We start from the raw sequence: 12,662 nt of genomic DNA on the forward strand, positions 1-12,662 counted from the left end.
GGCACATAGACACAGGCAACAGAGCATGCACAATGTCGGCACTAGTACAGTGTATATCCACCTTTCGCAGCAATGCAGGCTGCTATTCTCCCATGGAGACGATCGTAGAGATGTTGGATGTAGTCCTGTGGAACGGCTTGCCATGCCATTTCCACCTGGCGCCTCAGTTGGACCAGCGTTCGTGCTGGACGTGCAGACCGCGTGAGACGACGCTTCATCCAGTCCCAAACATGCTCAATGGGGGACAGATCCGGAGATCTTGCTGGCCAGGGTAGTTGACTTACACCTTCTAGAGCACGTTGGGTGGCACGGGATACATGCGGACGTGCATTGTCCTGTTGGAACAGCAAGTTCCCTAGCCGGTCTAGGAATGGTAGAACGATGGGTTCGATGACGGTTTGGATGTACCGTGCACTATTCAGTGTCCCCTCGACGATCACCAGTGGTGTACGGCCAGTGTAGGAGATCGCTCCCCACACCATGATGCCGGGTGTTGGCCCTGTGTGCCTCGGTCGTATGCAGTCCTGATTGTGGCGCTCACCTGCACGGCGCCAAACACGCATACGACCATCATTGGCACCAAGGCAAAAGCGACTCTCATCGCTGAAGACGACACGTCTCCATTCGTCCCTCCATTCACGCCTGTCGCGACACCACTGAAGGCGGGCTGCACGATGTTGGGGCGGAAGACGGCCTAACGGTGTGCGGGACCGTAGCCTAGCTTCATGGAGACGGTTGCGAATGGTCCTCGCCGATACCCCAGGAGCAACAGTGTCCCTAATTTGCTGGGAAGTGGCGGTGCGGTCCCCTACGGCACTGCGTAGGATCCTATGGTCTTGGCGTGCATCCGTGCGTCGCTGCGGTCCGGTCCCAGGTCGACGGGCACGTGCACCTTCCGCCGACCACTGGCGACAACATCGGTGTACTGTGGAGACCTCACGCCCCACGTGTTGAGCAATTCGGCGGTACGTCCACCCGGCCTCCCGCATGACCACTATACGCCCTCGCTCAAAGTCCGTCAACTGCATATACGGTTCACGTCCACGCTGTCGCGGCATGCTACCAGTGTTAAAGACTGCGATGGAGCTCCGTATGCCACGGCAAACTGGCTGACACTGACGGCGGCGGTGCACAAATGCTGCGCAGCTAGCGCCATTCGACGGCCAACACCGCGGTTCCTGGTGTGTCCGCTGTGCCGTGCGTGTGATCATTGCTTGTACAGCCCTCTCGCAGTGTCCGGAGCAAGTATGGTGGGTCTGACACACCGGTGTCAATGTGTTCTTTTTTCCATTTCCAGGAGTGTATAAATGTAGAGGAAGATAGGGGCTGGAATACATCCAGAAAATAATTCTGAACTTAGGTTGCAAGTGCTACTCTCTGAAACGAATAGCTTGGTAGTGGATGGACAAATTGACACTGGCCCAAAAAATATTTCATGAACCTTAAGGTAGGCAACGTGTTGACTATCTTAAGATTCATGAAATATTTTTTTGGGCCAGTTCAATTTTGCTCACCTTGGATAAGCTAGCCTTCGATGAGTATTTGGTTGTGCTTGGAATACATAAGGGTTTTCCATCGATGCAGAAGGGCACGCGAAGTCATAATGTAACAGAAGATTTACACATGTTGTCTCATGTTATTGTTTTGGGTGTTGGTTCTACCTCTTCTCCGACTGGTGACTGGTGGACTGGAGGGCTCAGTGGCCGGTCTGAGACAATTTTGTAGGACAGCCTTGTCCTGTGACTTTAGTAGCGTGTCTTTCGTATAATATAGGTCTTGTGCTAAAACAACCCCAGCCTTCCACAGTGCGACCATTGTTCGACCACTACAACCTAAATATAGACGGCCGTCTGAAATGTGAGACCGCTGTTCCCCAATGCGAATTTAATGCTTGTTTAATAATCTCGCATATTCAAGAATAATACTTGTGTAATACACAAGTATTTTGTAAGTGTAATACTCATAATTACTGAGCACAAGGTAAATACATAGAACAGCAATACAGAGGTGAAAAATGCACCTTGTCACGCAATGTGGATCGAAATACGACCCCAGCAAAGTTTGCTGAGTTCGCTGTCTCAGCTAATTTCCGACACAGTCTTGTGGTCCCGCTGGCGCTTCAATACTTTTCCAAGATATGAGGAGGGCGACACACAACGTGATTTTGTTTAGGACGACAGGAGAATCGTTTCTATTGTGATTTTCAGCCTCATATATTTTGTCGATTGGTATATTTTAATCTATTTTCTCCTAAGAAGCAAATTTTCATCAATGCGGCACATGCTCTCTTTCCCTTCTACCCTCTTCAGTTCCCCTGCAACATTTTCGTGCTTCTACGTTTCTCATTTTAATATCCATCTGTTACAACAGATGTACAATTCCCCAATTTCTTATTATTCTTTAAGATTCTCACAGACAGTGTATCTGTTCTATAAAATGCTGATATACCGCAACAGCTTTCTAATTACGTGTTAATGTTTGACTCCAGTACTACTTTATTTAACAGGACTCTTTTCAACTCTGACAAACTACTTTTGGTATCAAACTTCCTGACAGATGAAGATATCCGGGTCTGATTCACGACCAGCCTTTCTCCTTCCTTCCAAATCCTATGCAAGCTCTTCTGAGTACCTTACCGGAGTAGCTCTCATGAGAGAAAGGATATTGCCGGGAATAATCGGCTTAACCATATTCTAGGTCCCAGAAGATAATTTTCAGAATTAACTTACAATTCTCAACGGAGTGTACACTGATTTGAAGTTTGATGGTAGAGTAGAACTAGACCAAGACGCGAACTTGGTACATTACCACTCGCAAAAAATGCTTTTATCAGCTGAGCAGTCCAGGCACGACTCACGACCCGCCATTCTGACTTCTGTCAGTACTTAGCCCCTGCTTTTCAAACTGTTACCGAAGTGAAGCGAAGAGGCGACAAAGCGTCTGAGCTTTGCAGACATTACCCACAGCCTCTCCTCATTACTACAAGTAGGCTGTAACTTATTCGCCAGTCTGCAACTCTTTCATCAAGTCACGTGAAAAGTAAAAAATACACGGTCTCTACGAAATAGTAATCTTAGTAGTGGCGGCTTGCCATGCTACTGGCACACACAGTCACCTTCTGACTCGTGCTTACCTATTTGGTTATGCGGGTTCAGCTAGTCCGCAGCGTGTACAACTCACCTTCTTCACCTTCTCTGCACAAGTTCTTACGTTGTGGTCTTTCTGGTGACTGTTTCGTATACTTTAAAAGGTTGGTTGGCCAGCAACTAAATACCACACTGATCTGGTCGAAACAGATTTATTTCTGAGGTCCTCTGTCCTCCAATTTAGTAGAAATGCACAAGTATCATATCGAGAATTCAAGGAGCCTTTACGGAACCAAATAATTCAAAGCAATCGTGTCCCTAGCATTCCCTCCACTAACTCAAGACAACAGTGGGAGAAAAATCATCCAGGCGAGCGTTGCCCACACGCGTTTAACGAATGACACCTGTACAAAATATTCGGCCACGTGGGACTTTATACACTGAATGCCTTGATTTTAAAATTCTACATTGGCACCAAAGACTTTTACGTTGTGATATTTAAAGCTTTCCTGGCGTACTGATTGCTCCATAAAAACACGGGAGAACTGCCGGATATCAGTAACGTCCTGCCACGATATTTCGGTGCAGAGTCTTCTGGCCATCTTCAAGTGAGTACCACTGTAGTAGTACTTCAGTAACGTCCTGCCACGATATTTCGGCAGGACGTTACTGATATCCGGCAGTTCCCCCGTGTTGTTATGGAACAATTTTATTTTCCTCCCTCGATCGTGACCGTAGCGCCATCCACGATTATCTAAAATAACACTGAGATTTTGTGCAGCTGAACTCTTAGTAGAGCCCTGCTTACAGATATAGTGGGGAGCAGTGACACAGCGAAGCTGCATCTTGTTCATCTGATCTAAACACGTCTACTCCTGTAATTGTCACCATTCAAAATAAACCTTTTGTTCACCAAAGTCACTTCCTAAGTGACTATACATACACTCCTGGAAATGGAAAAAAGAACACATTGACACCGGTGTGTCAGACCCACCATACTTTCTCCGGACACTGCGAGAGGGCTGTACAAGCAATGATCACACGCACGGCACAGCGGACACACCAGGAACCGCGGTGTTGGCCGTCGAAAGCGCTAGCTGCGCAGCATTTGTGCACCGCCGCCGTCAGTGTCAGCCAGTTTGCCGTGGCATACGGAGCTCCATCGCAGTCTTTAACACTGGTAGCATGCCGCGACAGCGTGGACGTGAACCGTATGTGCAGTTGACGGACTTTGAGCGAGGGCGTATAGTGGGCATGCGGGAGGCCGGGTGGACGTACCGCCGAATTGCTCAACACGTGGGGCGTGAGGTCTCCACAGTACATCGATGTTGTCGCCAGTGGTCGGCGGAAGGTGCACGTGCCCGTCGACCTGGGACCGGACCGCAGCGACGCACGGATGCACGCCAAGACCGTAGGATCCTACGCAGTGCCGTAGGGGACCGCACCGCCACTTCCCAGCAAATTAGGGACACTGTTGCTCCTGGGATATCGGCGAGGACCATTCGGAACCGTCTCCATGAAGCTGGGCTACGGTCCCGCACACCGTTAGGCCGTCTTCCGCTCACGCCCCCACATCGTGCAGCCCGCCTCCAGTGGTGTCGCGACAGGCGTGAATGGAGGGACGAATGGAGACGTGTCGTCTTCAGCGATGAGAGTCGCTTCTGCCTTGGTGCCAATGATGGTCGTATGCGTGTTTGGCGCCGTGCAGGTGAGCGCCACAATCAGGACTGCATACGACCGAGGCACACAGGGCCAACACCCGGCATCATGGTGTGGGGAGCGATCTCCTACACTGGCCGTACACCAATGGTGATCGTCGAGGGGACACTGAATAGTGCACGGTACATCCAAACCGTCATCGAACCCATCGTTCTACCATTCCTAGACCGGCAAGGGAACTTGCTGTTCCAAGAGAACAATGCACGTCCGCATGTATCCCGTGCCACCCAACGTGCTCTAGAAGGTGTAAGTCAACTACCCTGGCCAGCAAGATCTCCGGATCTGTCCCCCATTGAGCATGTTTGGGACTGGATGAAGCGTCGTCTCACGCGGTCTGCACGTCCAGCGCGAACGCTGGTCCAACTGAGGCGCCAGGTGGAAATGGCATGGCAAGCCGTTCCACAGGACTACATCCAGCATCTCTACGATCGTCTCCATGGGAGAATAGCAGCCTGCATTGCTGCGAAAGGTGGATATACACTGTACTAGTGCCGACATTGTGCATGCTCTGTTGCCTGTGTCTATGTGCCTGTGGTTCTGTCAATGTGATCATGTGATGTATCTGACCCCAGGAATGTGTCAATAAAGTTTCCCCTTCCTGGGACAATGAATTCACGGTGTTCTTATTTCAATTTCCAGGAGTGTATTTCACTTGATAACTTCAAATAAACTACTAGTTCAGCCTATCGATTCATGGAAATCCCACTTCCACTTGCGACATGATATGCAATTGGAAGGAAAGAAGATAAAAGTTTAAGGTCCCGTCGACAATAAGGTCATTAGAGACGGTTGCTCTCGGCCAGCCCTTGTCACGATCTACCTCAAACTAGGTATCGCTACTCCTATTTGCAAACCTTTGCCGGTCAGTTTTCATAGCACAAGCAATTAAAATATTTTTGCTAGCACCAACTGTGGCGAATGATTATACCCACTCAGGTCAAATATTACGAGAAAGTTATTATGTGTATTTCCTATGTGAACAGTATTTTTGTTGATCGAATATTTCGTGTCACCCCCACTTCAGGGATGGGTGCAAGTTCATTGCTCCAGCCCAAGGGGTTTCGCTCCTCCACAAAAGCGTCTTATTTTTTTAATGTCACTACAACAGTACCCATATACCAGTTTTCTAGGTCTGAGAAACCACTTCAGCCCTTCCCATGAAGTATTCTCGACCCAAGACAGCGTTCTCGCTCCTCGCGCTGCCGTTTTCTCCTTTCGCCTTTGGTAAATGGAAATGTCGTGTGGCTAGGGCCTCCCGTCGGGTAGACCGTTCGCCTGGTGCAGGTCTTTCGATTTGACGCCACTTCGGCGACCTGCGTGTCGATGGGGATGAAATGATGATGATTAGGACAACACAACACCCAGTCCCTGAGCGGAGAAAATTTCCGACCCAGCCGGGAATCGAACCCGGGCCCTTAGGATTGACAGTCTGTCACGCTGACCACTCAGCTACCGGGGCGGACTCGCCTTTGGTGATAATGGAAAACATGGCCACCTTTCTCTACCTTGCAATCTGCTCATCCGGTATCTTCAAAATTACATAGAAATCAAGTCATAAGTTAGGTTTTCTATGCCGATTACATCAATTAATTGGAAATTTTCTGCTGCATATCTTCCAACTTATACACAGTGATTTATTATTTTGCTCGACGTATTATGTAGTCTCGTATTTGGTAACGAACACTGGGAAGGAAATGAACTATCACCAAAACTTTTCAACCTCTCCTGCTTTCCAACCTTCTGATAAAAGTGAAGTTGTGAGGACAGATCGTGAGTAACGTCTGGATAGCTCTTGGCACTGTGAAGTGAAGAGTTAGTTTTGATTCCCTTTAGGATCTTTTGTAACGCTGTTTGCTAGTTAGTAGTTTGTTACTTTTCATTATAAAGGATGTCTCGACAGTAACTAGGTGTTATGAAATTGCTGTAAAATAGTGATGCCGATGGAATATGATGGAAATAGTGAGTACATGTATGTCATTAAATAAGGTTTTGATTTCGGCAGTCTTGCTGTGGGCATGCGTCAGGTGGCTCCGAAGTAATATTGCCATACCATCTCCGATACAGTTGCAAACGCCTGGCCGCCAGCCCAGACTTGCGCTCCACGCTCGGCATTTGTTCCATCTCCCTTTTTCCCTTCCGTTCGTCTTCTTTACCCTCGGAGAGAGCTTGTTTTTACATTTTTTGCAATACAGACGGTTGCCGTGAGACTAACTGCACACAGAAATTGAAAAGATAACCAATCGCCTGACTACTCAGCTGCGAGCACAGATAGCTGATGTTCTGAAGTGTGGAATTCCGTCGCTCTGGTACAGAGATGGTGACGTACTGCGAATGGAGTGAATGCCACGATTCATTCAGCGATAATAAAGAATTGCCACAGAACGTTAATGACCACAGGCTCGGTAAAAGAGGCACTGTACCACTCAAGCTGCTCGTAGTGAAATTGCGTGCTAATGGAATATCGTCTCAGTTATGTGACTGGATTTGTGATTTGCTGTCAGAGAGGTCTCAGTTCGTAGTAGTTGACGGAAAGTCATCGAGTAAAACGGAAGTGATTTCTGGCGTTCCCCTATGTAGTGTTGTAGGCCCTTTGCTGTTCCTTATCTATATAAAAGATTTTGGAGACAATCTGAGCAGCCGTCTTCGGTTGTTTGAAGATGACGCTGTCGTTTATCGACTAATAAAGTCATCAGAAGATCAAAACAAACTGCAAAACGATTTAGAAATGAAATCTGAATGGTGCGAAAAGTGGCAGTTGACCCTAAATAACGAAAAGTGTGAGGTCATCCACATGAGTGCTGAAAGGAACTGATTAAACTTCGGTTACACGATAAATCAGTCTACTCTAAAAGCCGTAAATTCAACTAAATACCTAGATATTACAATTACGAAGAACTTAAACTGGAAGGAACAGATAGATAATGTTGTGAGGGAAGGCTAACCAAAGACTGCGTTTTATTGGTTGGACACTTGGAAAATGTAACAGACCTACTAAGGAGACTGCCTACACTACACTCTTTTAGAATACTGCTGCGTTGTGTGGGATACCAGATAGCACTGACGGAGTACATCGGAAAAGTTCAAAGAAAGCCAGCACGTTTTGTACTATCGTGAAATATGGGATAGAGTGTCACAGAAATGAAACAGGATTTGGGCTGGACATCATTAAAAGAAAGGCGTTTTTCGTTGCGACGGAATCTTCTCACGAAATTCCAATCACCAACTTTCTCCTCTGAATGAGAGAATATTTTGATGCGACCGACCTACATTGGGAGAAACGATCACTACGATAAAACAAGGGAAATCGGAGCTCATACAGAAAGGTATAGCTGTTTGTTCCTTCCGCGCGCTATACGAGATTGGAATAAGAGAGAATTGTGAAGGTGGTTCGATGAACCCTCTGCCAGGCACTTGAATGTGATTTGCAGAGTATCCATGTAGATGTAGAAGAAATCTTGGTCATCCATCCATGTCTCGATCTGATGATAAAGTGGCGAATGTGCAGGAAGTCAACCGCCCAGACAGCGTGTGAAAGTGGACCTGTGAGGTACGTGGTATGTCAGATCTCACATAAAGAAATGAATTATCGAACGTGGGAACCTCATCACGCGCAACAGCTAACACCTGATCGCACAGTGGTGTATGGGGAGTTGATGTTTGGATCCACAGGAAGATTGACCTCCATAGTTTAGTAACTTCCTCTGGAGTGACGATGCCGTATTCCGTGTGCAAGGTTTTATCAGTCGACACAATTTCCGTTATTGGGCAGCGGAAAAGATGTAGTCGCCACGAAAACTGACAGTGTGGTGAGGAGTGACTGCCACAAATGTTATGGCGTCATTAATCATCCGCAACACAATGAGCGCAGAACACAGTAGCTGCATGGAATAACATCGAAGATATTAATTTTAAGCAAGATGGCGCACTACCTTACTTTCCAAATGACTGCATGCGTGTTTGAATGAAATGTTTCCAAGACGTTGGCTGGGAAGACGCCGATCTCGTAAGTGGCTTGCAAAAAGTTCTGCCCTGACGCCAAGCAACTTCTTTCTTAGCGCTTGGCAAAATGTGAGGTGCAACGGAGGAAACATGGCACACTGGACGAAATGAAAGCACTAATTCGGGACGTTATCAGCAATATCCTATGCCACTTGCCTAATGGACTTCCTGTTTGAGACGATTGTTCGATGTCACAGGGTCCTGCATTGAATTTTAAAGTTTGCGTCCACGTTTTTAGAACAGGAGGTGACAAGAGTCATGGGATAGCGATACGCACATTCACAGATGGCGGCAGTATCGCGTACACAAGGTATAAAAGGGCAGTGCATTGGCGGAGCATCATTTGCACTCAGGGGGTTCGTACGAAAAGGGTTCCGACATGATTATGGCTGCACGGCGGGAATCAGCAGACTTTGAAAGCGGAATGACTGTTGGAGCTGGCGGTTGAAACATCCCATTTCGGAAATCATTAGGAAGTTCAATACTCCCAGATCTACAGTTCAAGGGTGTGCCGAGAATACCAAATTCCAGGCATTAGCACTCACCATGGGCAGCGCAGTGGCCAATAGCCTTCACTTAACGAGCGAGAGCAGAGGCGTTTGCGTACAGTTGTCGTTCCAAACAGACAAGCAGCACTGCGTGAAATAACCGCAGAAAACAATGTCGTACGTACGACGAACGTATCTGTTAGGACAGTGGGGTGAAGTCTGGTGTCAATGGGCTACAGGTACGACATCGCCTACAGTGCCTCTCCTGGTCCCGTGGGCATATCGTTTGGATCCTAGGCGGTTGGAAAACCGTGGTCTGATCATATGAGATCCGATTTCAGGTCGTAAGAGCTGAAAGACAGTTCGAGTGCGGCGCAGACCCCACGAAGCCATGGAACAAAGTTGTTCACAACGCACTGTGCAAGCTGGTAGTAACTCCATAATGGTGTGGGCTAGCCGGCCGAAGTAACCGAGCGGTTCTAGGCGCTACAGTCTGGAACCGCGCGAGCGCTACGGTCGCAGGTCCGAGTCCTGCCTCGGGCATGGATGTGTGTGATGTCCTTAGGTTAGTTAGGTTTAAGTAGTTCTACGTTCTAGGCGACTGATGACCTCAGAAGGTAAATCCCATAGTGCTCAGAGCCATTTGAACCTTTTTTTTTTTGGTGTGGGCTGTTTCTACATAGAACAGGCTGGGCACTCTGTTGGAGATGGTTATGTTCCGCTGCTATTTGGAGTCATACATGCACTTCATGTTCCCAGTCAACGATGTCAGATCTCCGGCCACGATTGTTCGTGATTGGTTTGAAGAACATTCTGTATATTTCTAGCGAATGATTTGGCGACCCAGATCGCGTGAAATGAATACCATGTTACATTTATGGGACGTAATCGAGAGGCCAGTTCGTGCGCAAAATCCTACAGAAGCAGCATAGCTGAATATTCCCGCAGGGGACTTCCAGCTGCTTGTTGAGTTCATGTCACGTCGAGTTGCTGCGCTACGCTGAGGTCAGACACCTCAATGTATTCACGATAATAATTTCAGTAAATTATTATTGTGAATGCAGTATTCATTCGCCTTTTCCAATACCTAGACACCATATACTACTCTTCAGCCCCATTGCCTATGGTTCGTGCTTTTTGTTTCAGAAAAGTTTGCGAAGTATAATACCCATTCCACTCAACAATCGTTCAGACTCTCCATTACTAGTCCGCAAACGGAGCTTCATCAATCGAGAGCGTTAGGTTATCTACCTGTACTTACTGCAGGCTTATGTCATGCACTAACTTCTTTCACTTGCTTCATTGGTTTTTCTCTATTTTAAGTATGAAATTATGGCCGTAAGGGGTTACTTTACTTAGACCCTACTGAAAACGCTCTTTCCTTTTTTTTTTATTCTTTTACTACTACTCATATGTAGGAAACAGTTAATCGTGCTGTACGCCAATGCGAATCACGGACGATACCTGTACCACAAATTCTGCAGTGATCTGGGTGGGTGAAATATACTGACGGGAAAAAAGTCGCAACCCCAAGAAGAAGTCGTGAGACATAAACGGAAGTTAGTAGGCTTGTTTCTAAGAATGCACGTTACGACCTGCAGCGTGCATTCCACTGATCCTAAGCCACCGCCATTTGCGACTTTTGTGCTGTCAAGCGAGAGCTCAGCGGAGGGCAAGGTGAGAGGTCTGTCGTTTCTCTGACGAAAGCTGATTCTGTATCGGCGGCAGTTATGGCCGTTTGTTGTTTAGGAGAAGGCCAGTTGAGGACCTGCAACCATCCTGTCTGCGTGCTAGACACACTGGACCTACACCTGATGTTGGGTCTAGGCTGACATTCCGTATGATAGCAGGAGCGCTCTCTTGGTTATTCCCCCCATGAACCATGGACCTTGCCGTTGGTGGGGAGGCTTGCGTGCCTCAGTGATACAGATGGCCGTACCGTAGGTGCAACCACAACGGGGGGGTGTTCGTTGATAGGCCAGACAAACGTGTAGTTCCTGAAGAGGGGCAGCAGCCTTTTCAGTAGTTGCAGGGGCAACAGTCTGGATGATTGACTGATCTGGCCTTGTAACACTAACCAAAACGGCCTTGCTGTGCCGGTACTGCGAACGGCTAAAAGCAAGGGGAAACTACAGCCGTAATTTTCCCCGAGGGCCTGCAGCTTTACTGTATGGTTAAATGATGATGGCGTCCTCTTGGGTAAAATATTCCGGACTTAAAATAGTCCCCCATTCGGATCTCCGGGGGCGGGGACTACTCAAGAGGACGTCGTTATCAGGAGAAAGAAAACTGGCATTCTACGGATCGGAGCGTGGAATGTCAGATCCCTTAATCGGGCAGGTGGGTTAGAAAATTTAAAAAGGGAAATGGATAGGTTAAAGTTAGATATAGTGGGAATTAGTGAAGTTCGGTGGCAGGAGGAACAAGACTTTTGGTCAGGTGATTACAGGGTTATAAATACAAAATCAAATAGGGGTAATGCAGCAGTAGGTTTAATAATGAAAAAAAAATAGGAATGCGGGTAAGCTACTACAAACAGCATAGTGAACGCATTGTTGTGGCCAAGATAGACACGAAGCCAACGTCTACGACAGTAGTACAAGTTTATATGCCAACTAGCTCTGCAGATAACGAAGAAATTGAAGAAATGTATGATGAGATAAAAGAAATTATTCAGATAGTGAAGGGAGACGAAAATTTAGTAGTCATTGGTGACTGGAATTCGATAGTAGGAAAAGGGAGAGAAGAAGACATAGTAGGTGAATATGGATTGGGTTCAAAAATAGCTATGAGCACTATGGGACTTTACTTCTGAGGTCATCAGTCCCCTAGGACTTAAAACTACTTAAACCTAACTAACATAAAGAGTATAGAAGTGAAACATGGACGGTAAATAGTTTGGACAAGAAGAGAATAGAAGCTTTCGAAATGTGGTGCTACAGAAGAATGCTGAAATCAGATGGGTAGATCACATAACTAATGAGGAGGTATTGAATAGAATTGGGGAGAAGAGGAGTTTGTGGCACAACTTGACAAGAAGAAGGGACCAACTTGACAAGGAGAAGGGACCGGTTGGTAAGACATGTTCTGAGGCATCAAGGCATCACAAATTTAGTATTGGAGGGCAGCGTGAAGGGTAAAAAATGTAGAGGGAGACAAAGAGATGAATACACTAAGCAGAGTCAGAAGGATGTAGGTTGCAGTAAGTACTGGGAGATGAAGAAGCTTGCACGGGATAGAGTAGCATGGAGAGCTGCACCAAACTAGTCTCAGGACTGAAGACCACAAGAACAACAACAACAACTGAATGTCAGCCTGGTGATTCGACCTGTTGTGCTGCCATTAATAAACAGCACTCCAAGGGGTGTTT

The sequence above is a fragment of the Schistocerca americana genome, chromosome 2 (assembly GCF_021461395.2).
Source record: "Schistocerca americana isolate TAMUIC-IGC-003095 chromosome 2, iqSchAmer2.1, whole genome shotgun sequence".
NCBI lineage: Eukaryota > Metazoa > Arthropoda > Insecta > Orthoptera > Acrididae > Schistocerca > Schistocerca americana.